A 24,169-nucleotide genomic window follows, 5' to 3' on the forward strand; every position below is an offset into this window, starting at 1 on the left:
TAGACTGAGGCAGAAATCGGGCATTGGGCTGTGGGGAGTTCCGAGCAGAATGACGAAGAGGGAGCAAGGATTTGGATGTGCTACGCTCAACTTGGCCTGCCTTTTGCATGGTATCCCTGGAGCTCCTGGCTTTGTGGTTTTCTGAAGCCTAACCCTAGGCATAACCCTAACCCTAGCCCTAAGCCTAACCCTAGACTGAGGCAGAAATCGGGCATTGGGCTGCGGGGAGTTCCGAGCAGAATGACGAAGAGGGAGAGGGGATTTGGATGTGCTACGCTCAACTTGGCCTGCATTTTGCATGGTATCCCTGGAGCTCCTGGCTTTGTGGTTTTGTGAACCCTAACCCTAGGCATAACCCTAACCCTAGCCCTAAGCCTAACCCTGGACTGAGGCAGAAATCGGGCATTGGGCTGTGGGGAGTTCCGAGCAGAATGACGAAGAGGGAGCAAGGATTTGGATGTGCTACACTCAACTTGGCCTGCCTTTTGCATGGTGAATATCCCTGGAGCTCCTGGCTTTGTGGTTTTCTGAAGCCTAACCCTAGGCATAACCCTAACCCTAGCCCTAAGCCTAACCCTAGACTGAGGCAGAAATCGGGCATTGGGCTGTGGTGAGTTCCGAGCAGAATGACGAAGAGGGAGAGGGGATTTGGATGTGCTACGCTCAACTTGGCCTGCATTTTGCATGGTATCCCTGGAGCTCCTGGCTTTGTGGTTTTGTGAACCCTAACCCTAGGCATAACCCTAACCCTAGCCCTAAGCCTAACCCTAGACTGAGCCAGTAATCGGGCATTGGGCTGTGGGGAGTTCCGAGCAGAATGACAAAGAGGGAGCAAGGATTTGGATGTGCTACGCTCAACTTGGCCTGCCTTTTGCATGGTATCCCTGGAGCTCCTGGCTTTGTGGTTTTGTGAACCCTAACCCTAGGCATAACCCTAACCCTAGCCCTAAGCCTAACCCTAGACTGAGCCAGTAATGGGGCATTGGGCTGTGGTGAGTTCCGAGCAGAATGACAAAGAGGGAGCAAGGATTTGGATGTGCTACGCTCAACTTGGCCTGCCTTTTGCATGGTATCCCTGGAGCTCCTGGCTTTGTGGTTTTGTGAACCCTAACCCTAGGCATAACCCTAACCCTAGCCCTAAGCCTAACCCTAGACGGAGGCAGAAATCGGGCATTGGGCTGTGGGGAGTTCCGAGCAGAATGACGAAGAGGGAGCAAGGATTTGGATGTGCTACGCTCAACTTGGCCTGCCTTTTGCATGGTATCCCTGGAGCTCCTGGCTTTGTGGTTTTCTGAACCCTAACCCTAGGCATAACCCTAACCCTAGGCATAACCCTAACCCTAGCCCTAAGCCTAACCCTAGACTGAGGCAGAAATCGGGCATTGGGCTGTGGGGAGTTCCGAGCAGAATGACGAAGAGGGAGCAAGGATTTGGATGTGCTATGCTCAACTTGGCCTGCCTTTTGCATGGTGAGTATCCCTGGAGCTCCTGGCTTTGTGGTTTTGTGAACCCTAACCCTAGGCATAACCCTAACCCTAGCCCTAAGCCCAACCCTAGACTGAGGCAGAAATCGGGCATTGGGCTGTGGGGAGTTCCGAGCAGAATGACAAAGAGGGAGCAAGGATTTGGATGTGCTACGCTCAACTTGGCCTGCCTTTTGCATGGTGAGTATCCCTGGAGCGCGTGGCTTTGTGGTTTTCTGAAGCCTAACCCTAGGCATAACCCTAACCCTAGCCCTAAGCCTAACCCTAGACTGAGCCAGTAATCGGGCATTGGGCTGTGGGGAGTTCCGAGCAGAATGACGAAGAGGGAGCAAGGATTTGGATGTGCTACGCTCAACTTGGCCTGCCTTTTGCATGGTATCCCTGGAGCTCCTGGCTTTGTGGTTTTGTGAACCCTAACCCTAGGCATAACCCTAACCCTAGGCATAACCCTAACCCTAGCCCTAAGCCTAACCCTAGACTGAGCCAGTAATCGGGCATTGGGCTGTGGTGAGTTCCGAGCAGAATGACGAAGAGGGAGAGGGGATTTGGATGTGCTACGCTCAACTTGGCCTGCCTTTTGCATGGTGAGTATCCCTGGAGCTCCTGGCTTTGTGGTTTTCTGAAGCCTAACCCTAGGCATAACCCTAACCCTAGCCCTAAGCCTAACCCTAGACTGAGGCAGAAATCGGGCATTGGGCTGTGGGGAGTTCCGAGCAGAATGACGAAGAGGGAGAGGGGATTTGGATGTGCTACGCTCAACTTGGCCTGCCTTTTGCATGGTATCCCTGGAGCTCCTGGCTTTGTGGTTTTGTGAACCCTAACCCTAGGCATAACCCTAACCCTAGCCCTAAGCCTAACCCTAGACTGAGCCAGTAATCGGGCATTGGGCTGTGGTGAGTTCCGAGCAGAATGACGAAGAGGGAGCAAGGATTTGGATGTGCTACGCTCAACTTGGCCTGCCTTTTGCATGGTGAGTATCCCTGGAGCTCCTGGCTTTGTGGTTTTCTGAAGCCTAACCCTAGGCATAACCCTAACCCTAGCCCTAAGCCTAACCCTAGACTGAGGCAGAAATCGGGCATTGGGCTGTGGGGAGTTCCGAGCAGAATGACGAAGAGGGAGAGGGGATTTGGATGTGCTACGCTCAACTTGGCCTGCCTTTTGCATGGTGAGTATCCCTGGAGCTCCTGGCTTTGTGGTTTTCGGAAGCCTAACCCTAGGCATAACCCTAACCCTAGCCCTAAGCCTGACCCTAGACTGAGGCAGAAATCGGGCATTGGGCTGTGGTGAGTTCCGAGCAGAATGACGAAGAAGGAGCAAGGATTTGGATGTGCTACGCTCAACTTGGCCTGCCTTTTGCATGGTATCCCTGGAGCTCCTGGCTTTGTGGTTTTGTGAACCCTAACCCTAGGCATAATCCTAAACCTAGCCCTAAGCCTAACCCTAGCCCTAAGCCTAACCCTAGACTGAGGCAGTAATCGGGCATTGGGCTGTGGGGAGTTCCGAGCAGAATGACGAAGAGGGAGCAAGGATTTGGATGTGCTACGCTCAACTTGGCCTGCATTTTGCATGGTGAGTATCCCTGGAGCGTGTGGCTTTGTGGTTTTCTGAAGCCTAACCCTAGGCATAACCCTAACCCTAGCCCTAAGCCTAACCCTAGACTGAGGCAGTAATCGGGCATTGGGCTGTGGGGAGTTCCGAGCAGAATGACAAAGAGGGAGCAAGGATTTGGATGTGCTACGCTCAACTTGGCCTGCCTTTTGCATGGTGAGTATCCCTGGAGCTCCTGGCTTTGTGGTTTTGTGAACCCTAACCCTAGGCATAACCCTAACCCTAGCCCTAAGCCCAACCCTAGACTGAGGCAGAAATCGGGCATTGGGCTGTGGGGAGTTCCGAGCAGAATGACGAAGAGGGAGCAAGGATTTGGATGTGCTACGCTCAACTTGGCCTGCCTTTTGCATGGTATCCCTGGAGCTCCTGGCTTTGTGGTTTTCTGAAGCCTAACCCTAGGCATAACCCTAACCCTAGCCCTAAGCCTAACCCTAGACTGAGGCAGAAATCGGGCATTGGGCTGCGGGGAGTTCCGAGCAGAATGACGAAGAGGGAGAGGGGATTTGGATGTGCTACGCTCAACTTGGCCTGCCTTTTGCATGGTATCCCTGGAGCTCCTGGCTTTGTGGTTTTGTGAACCCTAACCCTAGGCATAACCCTAACCCTAGCCCTAAGCCTAACCCTGGACTGAGGCAGAAATCGGGCATTGGGCTGTGGGGAGTTCCGAGCAGAATGACGAAGAGGGAGCAAGGATTTGGATGTGCTACACTCAACTTGGCCTGCCTTTTGCATGGTGAGTATCCCTGGAGCTCCTGGCTTTGTGGTTTTCTGAAGCCTAACCCTAGGCATAACCCTAACCCTAGCCCTAAGCCTAACCCTAGACTGAGGCAGAAATCGGGCATTGGGCTGTGGTGAGTTCCGAGCAGAATGACGAAGAGGGAGAGGGGATTTGGATGTGCTACGCTCAACTTGGCCTGCCTTTTGCATGGTATCCCTGGAGCTCCTGGCTTTGTGGTTTTGTGAACCCTAACCCTAGGCATAACCCTAACCCTAGCCCTAAGCCTAACCCTAGACTGAGGCAGTAATCGGGCATTGGGCTGTGGGGAGTTCCGAGCAGAATGACAAAGAGGGAGCAAGGATTTGGATGTGCTACGCTCAACTTGGCCTGCCTTTTGCATGGTATCCCTGGAGCTCCTGGCTTTGTGGTTTTGTGAACCCTAACCCTAGGCATAACCCTAACCCTAGCCCTAAGCCTAACCCTAGACTGAGGCAGTAATCGGGCATTGGGCTGTGGGGAGTTCCGAGCAGAATGACAAAGAGGGAGCAAGGATTTGGATGTGCTACGCTCAACTTGGCCTGCCTTTTGCATGGTATCCCTGGAGCTCCTGGCTTTGTGGTTTTGTGAACCCTAACCCTAGGCATAACCCTAACCCTAGCCCTAAGCCTAACCCTAGACTGAGCCAGTAATGGGGCATTGGGCTGTGGTGAGTTCCGAGCAGAATGACAAAGAGGGAGCAAGGATTTGGATGTGCTACGCTCAACTTGGCCTGCCTTTTGCATGGTATCCCTGGAGCTCCTGGCTTTGTGGTTTTGTGAACCCTAACCCTAGGCATAACCCTAACCCTAGCCCTAAGCCTAACCCTAGACTGAGCCAGTAATCGGGCATTGGGCTGTGGTGAGTTCCGAGCAGAATGACGAAGAGGGAGAGGGGATTTGGATGTGCTACGCTCAACTTGGCCTGCCTTTTGCATGGTGAGTATCCCTGGAGCTCCTGGCTTTGTGGTTTTGTGAACCCTAACCCTAGGCATAACCCTAACCCTAGCCCTAAGCCTAACCCTAGACTGAGCCAGTAATCGGGCATTGGGCTGTGGGGAGTTCCGAGCAGAATGACGAAGAGGGAGCAAGGATTTGGATGTGCTACGCTCAACTTGGCCTGCCTTTTGCATGGTATCCCTGGAGCTCCTGGCTTTGTGGTTTTGTGAACCCTAACCCTAGGCATAACCCTAACCCTAGCCCTAAGCCTAACCCTAGACTAAGCCAGTAATCGGGCATTGGGCTGTGGGGAGTTCCGAGCAGAATGACGAAGAAGGAGCAAGGATTTGGATGTGCTACGCTCAACTTGGCCTGCATTTTGCATGGTGAGTATCCCTGGAGCTCCTGGCTTTGTGGTTTTGTGAACCCTAACCCTAGGCATAACCCTAACCCTAGCCCTAAGCCTAACCCTAGACTGAGGCAGAAATCGGGCATTGGGCTGTGGGGAGTTCCGAGCAGAATGACGAAGAGGGAGCAAGGATTTGGATGTGCTACACTCAACTTGGCCTGCCTTTTGCATGGTGAGTATCCCTGGAGCTCCTGGCTTTGTGGTTTTGTGAACCCTAACCCTAGGCATAACCCTAACCCTAGGCATAACCCTAACCCTAGCCCTAAGCCTAACCCTAGACTGAGCCAGTAATGGGGCATTGGGCTGTGGTGAGTTCCGAGCAGAATGACGAAGAGGGAGAGGGGATTTGGATGTGCTACGCTCAACTTGGCCTGCCTTTTGCATGGTGAGTATCCCTGGAGCTCCTGGCTTTGTGGTTTTCGGAAGCCTAACCCTAGGCATAACCCTAACCCTAGCCCTAAGCCTAACCCTAGACTGAGGCAGAAATCGGGCATTGGGCTGTGGTGAGTTCCGAGCAGAATGACGAAGAGGGAGAGGGGATTTGGATGTGCTACGCTCAACTTGGCCTGCCTTTTGCATGGTATCCCTGGAGCTCCTGGCTTTGTGGTTTTGTGAACCCTAACCCTAGGCATAACCCTAACCCTAGGCATAACCCTAACCCTAGCCCTAAGCCTAACCCTAGACTGAGCCAGTAATCGGGCATTGGGCTGTGGGGAGTTCCGAGCAGAATGACGAAGAGGGAGAGGGGATTTGGATGTGCTACGCTCAACTTGGCCTGCCTTTTGCATGGTGAGTATCCCTGGAGCTCCTGGCTTTGTGGTTTTCTGAAGCCTAACCCTAGGCATAACCCTAACCCTAGCCCTAAGCCTAACCCTAGACTGAGGCAGAAATCGGGCATTGGGCTGTGGGGAGTTCCGAGCAGAATGACAAAGAGGGAGCAAGGATTTGGATGTGCTACGCTCAACTTGGCCTGCCTTTTGCATGGTGAGTATCCCTGGAGCTCCTGGCTTTGTGGTTTTGTGAACCCTAACCCTAGGCATAACCCTAACCCTAGCCCTAAGCCCAACCCTAGACTGAGGCAGAAATCGGGCATTGGGCTGTGGGGAGTTCCGAGCAGAATGACGAAGAGGGAGCAAGGATTTGGATGTGCTACGCTCAACTTGGCCTGCCTTTTGCATGGTATCCCTGGAGCTCCTGGCTTTGTGGTTTTCTGAAGCCTAACCCTAGGCATAACCCTAACCCTAGCCCTAAGCCTAACCCTAGACTGAGGCAGAAATCGGGCATTGGGCTGTGGTGAGTTCCGAGCAGAATGACGAAGAGGGAGCAAGGATTTGGATGTGCTACACTCAACTTGGCCTGCCTTTTGCATGGTGAGTATCCCTGGAGCTCCTGGCTTTGTGGTTTTGTGAACCCTAACCCTAGGCATAACCCTAACCCTAGCCCTAAGCCTAACCCTAGACTGAGGCAGAAATCGGGCATTGGGCTGTGGTGAGTTCCGAGCAGAATGACGAAGAGGGAGAGGGGATTTGGATGTGCTACGCTCAACTTGGCCTGCCTTTTGCATGGTATCCCTGGAGCTCCTGGCTTTGTGGTTTTGTGAACCCTAACCCTAGGCATAACCCTAACCCTAGCCCTAAGCCTAACCCTAGACTGAGGCAGAAATCGGGCATTGGGCTGTGGGGAGTTCCGAGCAGAATGACAAAGAGGGAGCAAGGATTTGGATGTGCTACGCTCAACTTGGCCTGCCTTTTGCATGGTATCCCTGGAGCTCCTGGCTTTGTGGTTTTGTGAACCCTAACCCTAGGCATAACCCTAACCCTAGCCCTAAGCCTAACCCTAGACTGAGGCAGTAATCGGGCATTGGGCTGTGGGGAGTTCCGAGCAGAATGACGAAGAGGGAGCAAGGATTTGGATGTGCTACGCTCAACTTGGCCTGCCTTTTGCATGGTATCCCTGGAGCTCCTGGCTTTGTGGTTTTGTGAACCCTAACCCTAGGCATAACCCTAACCCTAGCCCTAAGCCTAACCCTAGACTGAGGCAGAAATCGGGCATTGGGCTGTGGTGAGTTCCGAGCAGAATGACGAAGAGGGAGAGGGGATTTGGATGTGCTACGCTCAACTTGGCCTGCCTTTTGCATGGTGAGTATCCCTGGAGCTCCTGGCTTTGTGGTTTTGTGAACCCTAACCCTAGGCATAACCCTAACCCTAGCCCTAAGCCTAACCCTAGACTGAGCCAGTAATCGGGCATTGGGCTGTGGGGAGTTCCGAGCAGAATGACGAAGAGGGAGCAAGGATTTGGATGTGCTACGCTCAACTTGGCCTGCCTTTTGCATGGTATCCCTGGAGCTCCTGGCTTTGTGGTTTTGTGAACCCTAACCCTAGGCATAACCCTAACCCTAGCCCTAAGCCTAACCCTAGACTGAGGCAGAAATCGGGCATTGGGCTGTGGGGAGTTCCGAGCAGAATGACAAAGAGGGAGCAAGGATTTGGATGTGCTACGCTCAACTTGGCCTGCATTTTGCATGGTGAGTATCCCTGGAGCTCCTGGCTTTGTGGTTTTCTGAACCCTAACCCTAGGCATAACCCTAACCCTAGCCCTAAGCCTAACCCTAGACTGAGGCAGAAATCGGGCATTGGGCTGTGGGGAGTTCCGAGCAGAATGACGAAGAGGGAGCAAGGATTTGGATGTGCTACACTCAACTTGGCCTGCCTTTTGCATGGTGAGTATCCCTGGAGCTCCTGGCTTTGTGGTTTTGTGAACCCTAACCCTAGGCATAACCCTAACCCTAGGCATAACCCTAACCCTAGCCCTAAGCCTAACCCTAGACTGAGCCAGTAATCGGGCATTGGGCTGTGGTGAGTTCCGAGCAGAATGACGAAGAGGGAGAGGGGATTTGGATGTGCTACGCTCAACTTGGCCTGCCTTTTGCATGGTGAGTATCCCTGGAGCTCCTGGCTTTGTGGTTTTCTGAAGCCTAACCCTAGGCATAACCCTAACCCTAGCCCTAAGCCTAACCCTAGACTGAGGCAGAAATCGGGCATTGGGCTGTGGGGAGTTCCGAGCAGAATGACGAAGAGGGAGAGGGGATTTGGATGTGCTACGCTCAACTTGGCCTGCCTTTTGCATGGTATCCCTGGAGCTCCTGGCTTTGTGGTTTTGTGAACCCTAACCCTAGGCATAACCCTAACCCTAGCCCTAAGCCTAACCCTAGACTGAGCCAGTAATGGGGCATTGGGCTGTGGTGAGTTCCGAGCAGAATGACAAAGAGGGAGCAAGGATTTGGATGTGCTACGCTCAACTTGGCCTGCCTTTTGCATGGTATCCCTGGAGCTCCTGGCTTTGTGGTTTTGTGAACCCTAACCCTAGGCATAACCCTAACCCTAGCCCTAAGCCTAACCCTAGACTGAGCCAGTAATCGGGCATTGGGCTGTGGGGAGTTCCGAGCAGAATGACGAAGAGGGAGAGGGGATTTGGATGTGCTACGCTCAACTTGGCCTGCCTTTTGCATGGTGAGTATCCCTGGAGCTCCTGGCTTTGTGGTTTTCTGAAGCCTAACCCTAGGCATAACCCTAACCCTAGCCCTAAGCCTAACCCTAGACTGAGGCAGTAATCGGGCATTGGGCTGTGGGGAGTTCCGAGCAGAATGACGAAGAGGGAGCAAGGATTTGGATGTGCTATGCTCAACTTGGCCTGCCTTTTGCATGGTGAGTATCCCTGGAGCTCCTGGCTTTGTGGTTTTGTGAACCCTAACCCTAGGCATAACCCTAACCCTAGCCCTAAGCCTAACCCTAGACTGAGGCAGAAATCGGGCATTGGGCTGTGGGGAGTTCCGAGCAGAATGACGAAGAGGGAGCAAGGATTTGGACGTGCTACGCTCAACTTGGCCTGCCTTTTGCATGGTATCCCTGGAGCTCCTGGCTTTGTGGTTTTGTGAACCCTAACCCTAGGCATAACCCTAAACCTAGCCCTAAGACTAACCCTAGCCCTAAGCCTAACCCTAGACTGAGCCACTAATCGGGCATTGGGCTGTGGTGAGTTCCGAGCAGAATGACAAAGAGGGAGCAAGGATTTGGATGTGTTACGCTCAACTTGGCCTGCATTTTGCATGGTATCCCTGGAGCTCGTGGCTTTGTTGTTTTCTGAAGCCTAACCCTAGGCATAACCCTAACCCTAGCCCTAAGCCTAACCCTAGCCCTAAGCCTAACCCTAGACTGAGGCAGTAATCGGGCATTGGGCTGTGGTGAGTTCCGAGCAGAATGATGAAGAGGGAGCAAGGATTTGGATGTGCTATGCTCAACTTGGCCTGCCTTTTGCATGGTGAGTATCCCTGGAGCTCCTGGCTTTGTGGTTTTCTGAAGCCTAACCCTAGGCATAACCCTAACCCTAGCCCTAAGCCTAACCCTAGACTGAGGCAGAAATCGGGCATTGGGCTGTGGGGAGTTCCGAGCAGAATGACGAAGAGGGAGCAAGGATTTGGATGTGTTACGCTCAACTTGGCCTGCCTTTTGCATGGTATCCCTGGAGCTCCTGGCTTTGTGGTTTTGTGAACCCTAACCCTACCCCTTAGCCTAACCCTAGCCCGAAGCCTAACCCTAGACTGAGGCAGAAATCGGGCATTGGGCTGTGGTGAGTTCCGAGCAGAACGACAAAGAGGGAGCAAGGATTTGGATGTGCTACGCTCAACTTGGCCTGCCTTTTGCATGGTATCCCTGGAGCTCCTGGCTTTGTGGTTTTGTGAACCCTAACCCTAGGCATAACCCTAACCCTAGCCCTAAGCCTAACCCTAGACTGAGCCAGTAATCGGGCATTGGGCTGTGGTGAGTTCCGAGCAGAATGACAAAGAGGGAGCAAGGATTTGGATGTGCTACGCTCAACTTGGCCTGCCTTTTGCATGGTGAGTATCCCTGGAGCTCCTGGCTTTGTGGTTTTGTGAACCCTAACCCTAGGCATAACCCTAACCCTAGCCCTAAGCCCAACCCTAGACTGAGGCAGAAATCGGGCATTGGGCTGTGGGGAGTTCCGAGCAGAATGACAAAGAGGGAGCAAGGATTTGGATGTGCTACGCTCAACTTGGCCTGCCTTTTGCATGGTGAGTATCCCTGGAGCTCCTGGCTTTGTGGTTTTCTGAAGCCTAACCCTAGGCATAACCCTAACCCTAGCCCTAAGCCTAACCCTAGACTGAGGCAGAAATCGGGCATTGGGCTGTGGGGAGTTCCGAGCAGAATGACAAAGAGGGAGCAAGGATTTGGATGTGCTACGCTCAACTTGGCCTGCCTTTTGCATGGTGAGTATCCCTGGAGCTCCTGGCTTTGTGGTTTTGTGAACCCTAACCCTAGGCATAACCCTAACCCTAGCCCTAAGCCTAACCCTAGACTGAGCCAGTAATCGGGCATTGGGCTGTGGGGAGTTCCGAGCAGAATGACGAAGAGGGAGCAAGGATTTGGATGTGCTACGCTCAACTTGGCCTGCCTTTTGCATGGTATCCCTGGAGCTCCTGGCTTTGTGGTTTTGTGAACCCTAACCCTAGGCATAACCCTAACCCTAGGCATAACCCTAACCCTAGCCCTAAGCCTAACCCTAGACTGAGCCAGTAATCGGGCATTGGGCTGTGGGGAGTTCCGAGCAGAATGACGAAGAGGGAGAGGGGATTTGGATGTGCTACGCTCAACTTGGCCTGCCTTTTGCATGGTGAGTATCCCTGGAGCTCCTGGCTTTGTGGTTTTCTGAAGCCTAACCCTAGGCATAACCCTAACCCTAGCCCTAAGCCTAACCCTAGACTGAGGCAGAAATCGGGCATTGGGCTGTGGTGAGTTCCGAGCAGAATGACGAAGAAGGAGCAAGGATTTGGATGTGCTACGCTCAACTTGGCCTGCCTTTTGCATGGTGAGTATCCCTGGAGCTCCTGGCTTTGTGGTTTTGTGAACCCTAACCCTAGGCATAACCCTAACCCTAGCCCTAAGCCCAACCCTAGACTGAGGCAGAAATCGGGCATTGGGCTGTGGGGAGTTCCGAGCAGAATGACAAAGAGGGAGCAAGGATTTGGATGTGCTACGCTCAACTTGGCCCGCCTTTTGCATGGTGAGTATCCCTGGAGCTCCTGGCTTTGTGGTTTTCTGAACCGTAACCCTAGGCATAACCCTAACCCTAGCCCTAAGCCTAACCCTAGACTGAGGCAGAAATCGGGCATTGGGCTGTGGGGAGTTCCGAGCAGAATGACGAAGAGGGAGCAAGGATTTGGATGTGCTACGCTCAACTTGGCCTGCCTTTTGCATGGTATCCCTGGAGCTCCTGGCTTTGTGGTTTTCTGAAGCCTAACCCTAGGCATAACCCTAACCCTAGCCCTAAGCCTAACCCTAGACTGAGGCAGAAATCGGGCATTGGGCTGCGGGGAGTTCCGAGCAGAATGACAAAGAGGGAGCAAGGATTTGGATGTGCTACGCTCAACTTGGCCTGCCTTTTGCATGGTGAGTATCCCTGGAGCTCCTGGCTTTGTGGTTTTGTGAACCCTAACCCTAGGCATAACCCTAACCCTAGCCCTAAGCCTAACCCTAGACGGAGGCAGAAATCGGGCATTGGGCTGTGGTGAGTTCCGAGCAGAATGATGAAGAGGGAGCAAGGATTTGGATGTGCTACGCTCAACTTGGCCTGCCTTTTGCATGGTGAGTATCCCTGGAGCTCCTGGCTTTGTGGTTTTGTGAACCCTAACCCTAGGCATAACCCTAACCCTAGGCATAACCCTAACCCTAGCCCTAAGCCTAACCCTAGACTGAGCCAGTAATCGGGCATTGGGCTGTGGGGAGTTCCGAGCAGAATGACGAAGAGGGAGCAAGGATTTGGATGTGCTATGCTCAACTTGGCCTGCCTTTTGCATGGTGAGTATCCCTGGAGCTCGTGGCTTTGTGGTTTTCTGAAGCCTAACCCTAGGCATAACCCTAACCCTAGCCCTAAGCCCAACCCTAGACTGAGGCAGAAATCGGGCATTGGGCTGTGGGGAGTTCCGAGCAGAATGACGAAGAGGGAGCAAGGATTTGGATGTGCTACGCTCAACTTGGCCTGCCTTTTGCATGGTATCCCTGGAGCTCCTGGCTTTGTGGTTTTGTGAACCCTAACCCTACCCCTTAGCCTAACCCTAGCCCGAAGCCTAAGCCTAGACTGAGGCAGAAATCGGGCATTGGGCTGTGGGGAGTTCCGAGCAGAACGACAAAGAGGGAGCAAGGATTTGGATGTGCTACGCTCAACTTGGCCTGCCTTTTGCATGGTGAGTATCCCTGGAGCTCCTGGCTTTGTGGTTTTCTGAAGCCTAACCCTAGGCATAACCCTAACCCTAGCCCTAAGCCTAACCCTAGACTGAGCCAGTAATCGGGCATTGGGCTGTGGGGAGTTCCGAGCAGAATGACGAAGAGGGAGAGGGGATTTGGATGTGCTACGCTCAACTTGGCCTGCCTTTTGCATGGTGAGTATCCCTGGAGCTCCTGGCTTTGTGGTTTTCTGAAGCCTAACCCTAGGCATAACCCTAACCCTAGCCCTAAGCCTAACCCTAGACTGAGGCAGAAATCGGGCATTGGGCTGTGGTGAGTTCCGAGCAGAATGACGAAGAAGGAGCAAGGATTTGGATGTGCTACGCTCAACTTGGCCTGCCTTTTGCATGGTGAGTATCCCTGGAGCTCCTGGCTTTGTGGTTTTGTGAACCCTAACCCTAGGCATAACCCTAACCCTAGCCCTAAGCCCAACCCTAGACTGAGGCAGAAATCGGGCATTGGGCTGTGGGGAGTTCCGAGCAGAATGACAAAGAGGGAGCAAGGATTTGGATGTGCTACGCTCAACTTGGCCTGCCTTTTGCATGGTGAGTATCCCTGGAGCTCCTGGCTTTGTGGTTTTCTGAACCGTAACCCTAGGCATAACCCTAACCCTAGCCCTAAGCCTAACCCTAGACTGAGGCAGAAATCGGGCATTGGGCTGTGGTGAGTTCCGAGCAGAATGACGAAGAGGGAGCAAGGATTTGGATGTGCTACGCTCAACTTGGCCTGCCTTTTGCATGGTATCCCTGGAGCTCCTGGCTTTGTGGTTTTCTGAAGCCTAACCCTAGGCATAACCCTAACCCTAGCCCTAAGCCTAACCCTAGACTGAGGCAGAAATCGGGCATTGGGCTGCGGGGAGTTCCGAGCAGAATGACGAAGAGGGAGAGGGGATTTGGATGTGCTACGCTCAACTTGGCCTGCATTTTGCATGGTATCCCTGGAGCTCCTGGCTTTGTGGTTTTGTGAACCCTAACCCTAGGCATAACCCTAACCCTAGCCCTAAGCCTAACCCTGGACTGAGGCAGAAATCGGGCATTGGGCTGTGGGGAGTTCCGAGCAGAATGACGAAGAGGGAGCAAGGATTTGGATGTGCTACACTCAACTTGGCCTGCCTTTTGCATGGTGAGTATCCCTGGAGCTCCTGGCTTTGTGGTTTTCTGAAGCCTAACCCTAGGCATAACCCTAACCCTAGCCCTAAGCCTAACCCTAGACTGAGGCAGAAATCGGGCATTGGGCTGTGGTGAGTTCCGAGCAGAATGACGAAGAGGGAGAGGGGATTTGGATGTGCTACGCTCAACTTGGCCTGCCTTTTGCATGGTATCCCTGGAGCTCCTGGCTTTGTGGTTTTGTGAACCCTAACCCTAGGCATAACCCTAACCCTAGCCCTAAGCCTAACCCTAGACTGAGCCAGTAATCGGGCATTGGGCTGTGGGGAGTTCCGAGCAGAATGACAAAGAGGGAGCAAGGATTTGGATGTGCTACGCTCAACTTGGCCTGCCTTTTGCATGGTATCCCTGGAGCTCCTGGCTTTGTGGTTTTGTGAACCCTAACCCTAGGCATAACCCTAACCCTAGCCCTAAGCCTAACCCTAGACTGAGCCAGTAATGGGGCATTGGGCTGTGGTGAGTTCCGAGCAGAATGACAAAGAGGGAGCAAGGATTTGGATGTGCTACGCTCAACTTGGCCTGCCTTTTGCATGGTATCCCTGGAGCTCCTGGCTTTGTGGTTTTGTGAACCCTAACCCTAGGCATAACCCTAACCCTAGCCCTAAGCCTAACCCTAGACGGAGGCAGAAATCGGGCATTGGGCTGTGGGGAGTTCCGAGCAGAATGACGAAGAGGGAGCAAGGATTTGGATGTGCTACGCTCAACTTGGCCTGCCTTTTGCATGGTGAGTATCCCTGGAGCTCCTGGCTTTGTGGTTTTCTGAAGCCTAACCCTAGGCATAACCCTAACCCTAGCCCTAAGCCTAACCCTAGACTGAGGCAGAAATCGGGCATTGGGCTGTGGGGAGTTCCGAGCAGAATGACGAAGAGGGAGAGGGGATTTGGATGTGCTACGCTCAACTTGGCCTGCCTTTTGCATGGTGAGTATCCCTGGAGCTCCTGGCTTTGTGGTTTTCTGAAGCCTAACCCTAGGCATAACCCTAACCCTAGCCCTAAGCCTGACCCTAGACTGAGGCAGAAATCGGGCATTGGGCTGTGGTGAGTTCCGAGCAGAATGACGAAGAAGGAGCAAGGATTTGGATGTGCTACGCTCAACTTGGCCTGCCTTTTGCATGGTATCCCTGGAGCTCCTGGCTTTGTGGTTTTGTGAACCCTAACCCTAGGCATAATCCTAAACCTAGCCCTAAGCCTAACCCTAGCCCTAAGCCTAACCCTAGACTGAGGCAGTAATCGGGCATTGGGCTGTGGGGAGTTCCGAGCAGAATGACGAAGAGGGAGCAAGGATTTGGATGTGCTACGCTCAACTTGGCCTGCATTTTGCATGGTGAGTATCCCTGGAGCGTGTGGCTTTGTGGTTTTCTGAAGCCTAACCCTAGGCATAACCCTAACCCTAGCCCTAAGCCTAACCCTAGACTGAGGCAGAAATCGGGCATTGGGCTGCGGGGAGTTCCGAGCAGAATGACGAAGAGGGAGAGGGGATTTGGATGTGCTACGCTCAACTTGGCCTGCCTTTTGCATGGTATCCCTGGAGCTCCTGGCTTTGTGGTTTTGTGAACCCTAACCCTAGGCATAACCCTAACCCTAGCCCTAAGCCTAACCCTGGACTGAGGCAGAAATCGGGCATTGGGCTGTGGGGAGTTCCGAGCAGAATGACAAAGAGGGAGCAAGGATTTGGATGTGCTACACTCAACTTGGCCTGCCTTTTGCATGGTGAGTATCCCTGGAGCTCCTGGCTTTGTGGTTTTCTGAAGCCTAACCCTAGGCATAACCCTAACCCTAGCCCTAAGCCTAACCCTAGACTGAGGCAGAAATCGGGCATTGGGCTGTGGTGAGTTCCGAGCAGAATGACGAAGAGGGAGAGGGGATTTGGATGTGCTACGCTCAACTTGGCCTGCCTTTTGCATGGTATCCCTGGAGCTCCTGGCTTTGTGGTTTTGTGAACCCTAACCCTAGGCATAACCCTAACCCTAGCCCTAAGCCTAACCCTAGACTGAGCCAGTAATCGGGCATTGGGCTGTGGGGAGTTCCGAGCAGAATGACAAAGAGGGAGCAAGGATTTGGATGTGCTACGCTCAACTTGGCCTGCCTTTTGCATGGTATCCCTGGAGCTCCTGGCTTTGTGGTTTTGTGAACCCTAACCCTAGGCATAACCCTAACCCTAGCCCTAAGCCTAACCCTAGACTGAGGCAGTAATCGGGCATTGGGCTGTGGGGAGTTCCGAGCAGAATGACAAAGAGGGAGCAAGGATTTGGATGTGCTACGCTCAACTTGGCCTGCCTTTTGCATGGTATCCCTGGAGCTCCTGGCTTTGTGGTTTTGTGAACCCTAACCCTAGGCATAACCCTAACCCTAGCCCTAAGCCTAACCCTAGACTGAGCCAGTAATGGGGCATTGGGCTGTGGTGAGTTCCGAGCAGAATGACAAAGAGGGAGCAAGGATTTGGATGTGCTACGCTCAACTTGGCCTGCCTTTTGCATGGTATCCCTGGAGCTCCTGGCTTTGTGGTTTTGTGAACCCTAACCCTAGGCATAACCCTAACCCTAGCCCTAAGCCTAACCCTAGACTGAGCCAGTAATCGGGCATTGGGCTGTGGTGAGTTCCGAGCAGAATGACAAAGAGGGAGCAAGGATTTGGATGTGCTACGCTCAACTTGGCCTGCCTTTTGCATGGTGAGTATCCCTGGAGCTCCTGGCTTTGTGGTTTTGTGAACCCTAACCCTAGGCATAACCCTAACCCTAGCCCTAAGCCTAACCCTAGACTGAGCCAGTAATCGGGCATTGGGCTGTGGGGAGTTCCGAGCAGAATGACGAAGAGGGAGCAAGGATTTGGATGTGCTACGCTCAACTTGGCCTGCCTTTTGCATGGTATCCCTGGAGCTCCTGGCTTTGTGGTTTTGTGAACCCTAACCCTAGGCATAACCCTAACCCTAGCCCTAAGCCTAACCCTAGACTAAGCCAGTAATCGGGCATTGGGCTGTGGGGAGTTCCGAGCAGAATGACGAAGAAGGAGCAAGGATTTGGATGTGCTACGCTCAACTTGGCCTGCATTTTGCATGGTGAGTATCCCTGGAGCTCCTGGCTTTGTGGTTTTGTGAACCCTAACCCTAGGCATAACCCTAACCCTAGCCCTAAGCCTAACCCTAGACTGAGGCAGAAATCGGGCATTGGGCTGTGGGGAGTTCCGAGCAGAATGACGAAGAGGGAGCAAGGATTTGGATGTGCTACACTCAACTTGGCCTGCCTTTTGCATGGTGAGTATCCCTGGAGCTCCTGGCTTTGTGGTTTTGTGAACCCTAACCCTAGGCATAACCCTAACCCTAGGCATAACCCTAACCCTAGCCCTAAGCCTAACCCTAGACTGAGCCAGTAATCGGGCATTGGGCTGTGGTGAGTTCCGAGCAGAATGACGAAGAGGGAGAGGGGATTTGGATGTGCTACGCTCAACTTGGCCTGCCTTTTGCATGGTGAGTATCCCTGGAGCTCCTGGCTTTGTGGTTTTCGGAAGCCTAACCCTAGGCATAACCCTAACCCTAGCCCTAAGCCTAACCCTAGACTGAGGCAGAAATCGGGCATTGGGCTGTGGTGAGTTCCGAGCAGAATGACGAAGAGGGAGAGGGGATTTGGATGTGCTACGCTCAACTTGGCCTGCCTTTTGCATGGTATCCCTGGAGCTCCTGGCTTTGTGGTTTTGTGAACCCTAACCCTACCCCTTAGCCTAACCCTAGCCCGAAGCCTAAGCCTAGACTGAGGCAGAAATCGGGCATTGGGCTGTGGGGAGTTCCGAGCAGAACGACAAAGAGGGAGCAAGGATTTGGATGTGCTACGCTCAACTTGGCCTGCCTTTTGCATGGTGAGTATCCCTGGAGCTCCTGGCTTTGTGGTTTTCTGAAGCCTAACCCTAGGCATAACCCTAACCCTAGCCCTAAGCCTAACCCTAGACTGAGCCAGTAATCGGGCATTGGGCTGTGGGGAGTTCCGAGCAGAATGACGAAGAGGGAGAGGGGATTTGGATGTGCTACGCTCAACTTGGCCTGCCTTTTGCATGGTGAGTATCCCTGGAGCTCCTGGCTTTGTGGTTTTCTGAAGCCTAACCCTAGGCATAACCCTAACCCTAGCCCTAAGCCTAACCCTAGACTGAGGCAGAAATCGGGCATTGGGCTGTGGTGAGTTCCGAGCAGAATGACGAAGAAGGAGCAAGGATTTGGATGTGCTACGCTCAACTTGGCCTGCCTTTTGCATGGTGAGTATCCCTGGAGCTCCTGGCTTTGTGGTTTTGTGAACCCTAACCCTAGGCATAACCCTAACCCTAGCCCTAAGCCCAACCCTAGACTGAGGCAGAAATCGGGCATTGGGCTGTGGGGAGTTCCGAGCAGAATGACAAAGAGGGAGCAAGGATTTGGATGTGCTACGCTCAACTTGGCCTGCCTTTTGCATGGTGAGTATCCCTGGAGCTCCTGGCTTTGTGGTTTTCTGAACCGTAACCCTAGGCATAACCCTAACCCTAGCCCTAAGCCTAACCCTAGACTGAGGCAGAAATCGGGCATTGGGCTGTGGTGAGTTCCGAGCAGAATGACGAAGAGGGAGCAAGGATTTGGATGTGCTACGCTCAACTTGGCCTGCCTTTTGCATGGTATCCCTGGAGCTCCTGGCTTTGTGGTTTTCTGAAGCCTAACCCTAGGCATAACCCTAACCCTAGCCCTAAGCCTAACCCTAGACTGAGGCAGAAATCGGGCATTGGGCTGCGGGGAGTTCCGAGCAGAATGACGAAGAGGGAGAGGGGATTTGGATGTGCTACGCTCAACTTGGCCTGCATTTTGCATGGTATCCCTGGAGCTCCTGGCTTTGTGGTTTTGTGAACCCTAACCCTAGGCATAACCCTAACCCTAGCCCTAAGCCTAACCCTGGACTGAGGCAGAAATCGGGCATTGGGCTGTGGGGAGTTCCGAGCAGAATGACGAAGAGGGAGCAAGGATTTGGATGTGCTACACTCAACTTGGCCTGCCTTTTGCATGGTGAGTATCCCTGGAGCTCCTGGCTTTGTGGTTTTCTGAAGCCTAACCCTAGGCATAACCCTAACCCTAGCCCTAAGCCTAACCCTAGACTGAGGCAGAAATCGGGCATTGGGCTGTGGTGAGTTCCGAGCAGAATGACGAAGAGGGAGAGGGGATTTGGATGTGCTACGCTCAACTTGGCCTGCCTTTTGCATGGTATCCCTGGAGCTCCTGGCTTTGTGGTTTTGTGAACCCTAACCCTAGGCATAACCCTAACCCTAGCCCTAAGCCTAACCCTAGACTGAGCCAGTAATCGGGCATTGGGCTGTGGGGAGTTCCGAGCAGAATGACAAAGAGGGAGCAAGGATTTGGATGTGCTACGCTCAACTTGGCCTGCCTTTTGCATGGTATCCCTGGAGCTCCTGGCTTTGTGGTTTTGTGAACCCTAACCCTAGGCATAACCCTAACCCTAGCCCTAAGCCTAACCCTAGACTGAGCCAGTAATGGGGCATTGGGCTGTGGTGAGTTCCGAGCAGAATGACAAAGAGGGAGCAAGGATTTGGATGTGCTACGCTCAACTTGGCCTGCCTTTTGCATGGTATCCCTGGAGCTCCTGGCTTTGTGGTTTTGTGAACCCTAACCCTAGGCATAACCCTAACCCTAGCCCTAAGCCTAACCCTAGACGGAGGCAGAAATCGGGCATTGGGCTGTGGGGAGTTCCGAGCAGAATGACGAAGAGGGAGCAAGGATTTGGATGTGCTACGCTCAACTTGGCCTGCCTTTTGCATGGTATCCCTGGAGCTCCTGGCTTTGTGGTTTTCTGAACCCTAACCCTAGGCATAACCCTAACCCTAGGCATAACCCTAACCCTAGCCCTAAGCCTAACCCTAGACTGAGGCAGAAATCGGGCATTGGGCTGTGGGGAGTTCCGAGCAGAATGACGAAGAGGGAGCAAGGATTTGGATGTGCTATGCTCAACTTGGCCTGCCTTTTGCATGGTGAGTATCCCTGGAGCTCCTGGCTTTGTGGTTTTGTGAACCCTAACCCTAGGCATAACCCTAACCCTAGCCCTAAGCCCAACCCTAGACTGAGGCAGAAATCGGGCATTGGGCTGTGGGGAGTTCCGAGCAGAATGACAAAGAGGGAGCAAGGATTTGGATGTGCTACGCTCAACTTGGCCTGCCTTTTGCATGGTATCCCTGGAGCTCCTGGCTTTGTGGTTTTGTGAACCCTAACCCTAGGCATAACCCTAACCCTAGGCATAACCCTAACCCTAGCCCTAAGCCTAACCCTAGACTGAGCCAGTAATCGGGCATTGGGCTGTGGTGAGTTCCGAGCAGAATGACGAAGAGGGAGAGGGGATTTGGATGTGCTACGCTCAACTTGGCCTGCCTTTTGCATGGTGAGTATCCCTGGAGCTCCTGGCTTTGTGGTTTTCTGAAGCCTAACCCTAGGCATAACCCTAACCCTAGCCCTAAGCCTAACCCTAGACTGAGGCAGAAATCGGGCATTGGGCTGTGGGGAGTTCCGAGCAGAATGACGAAGAGGGAGCAAGGATTTGGATGTGCTACGCTCAACTTGGCCTGCCTTTTGCATGGTATCCCTGGAGCTCCTGGCTTTGTGGTTTTGTGAACCCTAACCCTAGGCATAACCCTAACCCTAGCCCTAAGCCTAACCCTAGACTGAGCCAGTAATCGGGCATTGGGCTGTGGTGAGTTCCGAGCAGAATGACGAAGAGGGAGCAAGGATTTGGATGTGCTACGCTCAACTTGGCCTGCCTTTTGCATGGTGAGTATCCCTGGAGCTCCTGGCTTTGTGGTTTTCTGAAGCCTAACCCTAGGCATAACCCTAACCCTAGCCCTAAGCCTAACCCTAGACTGAGGCAGAAATCGGGCATTGGGCTGTGGGGAGTTCCGAGCAGAATGACGAAGAGGGAGAGGGGATTTGGATGTGCTACGCTCAACTTGGCCTGCCTTTTGCATGGTGAGTATCCCTGGAGCTCCTGGCTTTGTGGTTTTCTGAAGCCTAACCCTAGGCATAACCCTAACCCTAGCCCTAAGCCTGACCCTAGACTGAGGCAGAAATCGGGCATTGGGCTGTGGTGAGTTCCGAGCAGAATGACGAAGAAGGAGCAAGGATTTGGATGTGCTACGCTCAACTTGGCCTGCCTTTTGCATGGTATCCCTGGAGCTCCTGGCTTTGTGGTTTTGTGAACCCTAACCCTAGGCATAATCCTAAACCTAGCCCTAAGCCTAACCCTAGCCCTAAGCCTAACCCTAGACTGAGGCAGTAATCGGGCATTGGGCTGTGGGGAGTTCCGAGCAGAATGACGAAGAGGGAGCAAGGATTTGGATGTGCTACGCTCAACTTGGCCTGCATTTTGCATGGTGAGTATCCCTGGAGCGTGTGGCTTTGTGGTTTTCTGAAGCCTAACCCTAGGCATAACCCTAACCCTAGCCCTAAGCCTAACCCTAGACTGAGGCAGAAATCGGGCATTGGGCTGCGGGGAGTTCCGAGCAGAATGACGAAGAGGGAGAGGGGATTTGGATGTGCTACGCTCAACTTGGCCTGCCTTTTGCATGGTATCCCTGGAGCTCCTGGCTTTGTGGTTTTGTGAACCCTAACCCTAGGCATAACCCTAACCCTAGCCCTAAGCCTAACCCTGGACTGAGGCAGAAATCGGGCATTGGGCTGTGGGGAGTTCCGAGCAGAATGACAAAGAGGGAGCAAGGATTTGGATGTGCTACACTCAACTTGGCCTGCCTTTTGCATGGTGAGTATCCCTGGAGCTCCTGGCTTTGTGGTTTTCTGAAGCCTAACCCTAGGCATAACCCTAACCCTAGCCCTAAGCCTAACCCTAGACTGAGGCAGAAATCGGGCATTGGGCTGTGGTGAGTTCCGAGCAGAATGACGAAGAGGGAGAGGGGATTTGGATGTGCTACGCTCAACTTGGCCTGCCTTTTGCATGGTATCCCTGGAGCTCCTGGCTTTGTGGTTTTGTGAACCCTAACCCTAGGCATAACCCTAACCCTAGCCCTAAGCCTAACCCTAGACTGAGCCAGTAATCGGGCATTGGGCTGTGGGGAGTTCCGAGCAGAATGACAAAGAGGGAGCAAGGATTTGGATGTGCTACGCTCAACTTGGCCTGCCTTTTGCATGGTATCCCTGGAGCTCCTGGCTTTGTGGTTTTGTGAACCCTAACCCTAGGCATAACCCTAACCCTAGCCCTAAGCCTAACCCTAGACTGAGGCAGTAATCGGGCATTGGGCTGTGGGGAGTTCCGAGCAGAATGACAAAGAGGGAGCAAGGATTTGGATGTGCTACGCTCAACTTGGCCTGCCTTTTGCATGGTATCCCTGGAGCTCCTGGCTTTGTGGTTTTGTGAACCCTAACCCTAGGCATAACCCTAACCCTAGCCCTAAGCCTAACCCTAGACTGAGCCAGTAATGGGGCATTGGGCTGTGGTGAGTTCCGAGCAGAATGACAAAGAGGGAGCAAGGATTTGGATGTGCTACGCTCAACTTGGCCTGCCTTTTGCATGGTATCCCTGGAGCTCCTGGCTTTGTGGTTTTGTGAACCCTAACCCTAGGCATAACCCTAACCCTAGCCCTAAGCCTAACCCTAGACTGAGCCAGTAATCGGGCATTGGGCTGTGGTGAGTTCCGAGCAGAATGACAAAGAGGGAGCAAGGATTTGGATGTGCTACGCTCAACTTGGCCTGCCTTTTGCATGGTGAGTATCCCTGGAGCTCCTGGCTTTGTGGTTTTGTGAACCCTAACCCTAGGCATAACCCTAACCCTAGCCCTAAGCCTAACCCTAGACTGAGCCAGTAATCGGGCATTGGGCTGTGGGGAGTTCCGAGCAGAATGACGAAGAGGGAGCAAGGATTTGGATGTGCTACGCTCAACTTGGCCTGCCTTTTGCATGGTATCCCTGGAGCTCCTGGCTTTGTGGTTTTGTGAACCCTAACCCTAGGCATAACCCTAACCCTAGCCCTAAGCCTAACCCTAGACTAAGCCAGTAATCGGGCATTGGGCTGTGGGGAGTTCCGAGCAGAATGACGAAGAAGGAGCAAGGATTTGGATGTGCTACGCTCAACTTGGCCTGCATTTTGCATGGTGAGTATCCCTGGAGCTCCTGGCTTTGTGGTTTTGTGAACCCTAACCCTAGGCATAACCCTAACCCTAGCCCTAAGCCTAACCCTAGACTGAGGCAGAAATCGGGCATTGGGCTGTGGGGAGTTCCGAGCAGAATGACGAAGAGGGAGCAAGGATTTGGATGTGCTACACTCAACTTGGCCTGCCTTTTGCATGGTGAGTATCCCTGGAGCTCCTGGCTTTGTGGTTTTGTGAACCCTAACCCTAGGCATAACCCTAACCCTAGGCATAACCCTAACCCTAGCCCTAAGCCTAACCCTAGACTGAGCCAGTAATCGGGCATTGGGCTGTGGTGAGTTCCGAGCAGAATGACGAAGAGGGAGAGGGGATTTGGATGTGCTACGCTCAACTTGGCCTGCCTTTTGCATGGTGAGTATCCCTGGAGCTCCTGGCTTTGTGGTTTTCGGAAGCCTAACCCTAGGCATAACCCTAACCCTAGCCCTAAGCCTAACCCTAGACTGAGGCAGAAATCGGGCATTGGGCTGTGGTGAGTTCCGAGCAGAATGACGAAGAGGGAGAGGGGATTTGGATGTGCTACGCTCAACTTGGCCTGCCTTTTGCATGGTATCCCTGGAGCTCCTGGCTTTGTGGTTTTGTGAACCCTAACCCTAGGCATAACCCTAACCCTAGCCCTAAGCCTAACCCTAGACTGAGGCAGTAATCGGGCATTGGGCTGTGGGGAGTTCCGAGCAGAATGACAAAGAGGGAGCAAGGATTTGGATGTGCTACGCTCAACTTGGCCTGCCTTTTGCATGGTATCCCTGGAGCTCCTGGCTTTGTGGTTTTGTGAACCCTAACCCTAGGCATAACCCTAACCCTAGCCCTAAGCCTAACCCTAGACTGAGCCAGTAATCGGGCATTGGGCTGTGGTGAGTTCCGAGCAGAATGACAAAGAGGGAGCAAGGATTTGGATGTGCTACGCTCAACTTGGCCTGCCTTTTGCATGGTGAGTATCCCTGGAGCTCCTGGCTTTGTGGTTTTGTGAACCCTAACCCTAGGCATAACCCTAACCCTAGCCCTAAGCCCAACCCTAGACTGAGGCAGAAATCGGGCATTGGGCTGTGGGGAGTTCCGAGCAGAATGACAAAGAGGGAGCAAGGATTTGGATGTGCTACGCTCAACTTGGCCTGCCTTTTGCATGGTGAGTATCCCTGGAGCTCCTGGCTTTGTGGTTTTCTGAAGCCTAACCCTAGGCATAACCCTAACCCTAGCCCTAAGCCTAACCCTAGACTGAGGCAGAAATCGGGCATTGGGCTGTGGGGAGTTCCGAGCAGAATGACGAAGAGGGAGAGGGGATTTGGATGTGCTACGCTCAACTTGGCCTGCCTTTTGCATGGTATCCCTGGAGCTCCTGGCTTTGTGGTTT

This window comes from Coloeus monedula (genome assembly GCF_965178545.1).
Source record: "Coloeus monedula genome assembly, chromosome: 11".
NCBI classification, from domain to species: domain Eukaryota; kingdom Metazoa; phylum Chordata; class Aves; order Passeriformes; family Corvidae; genus Coloeus; species Coloeus monedula.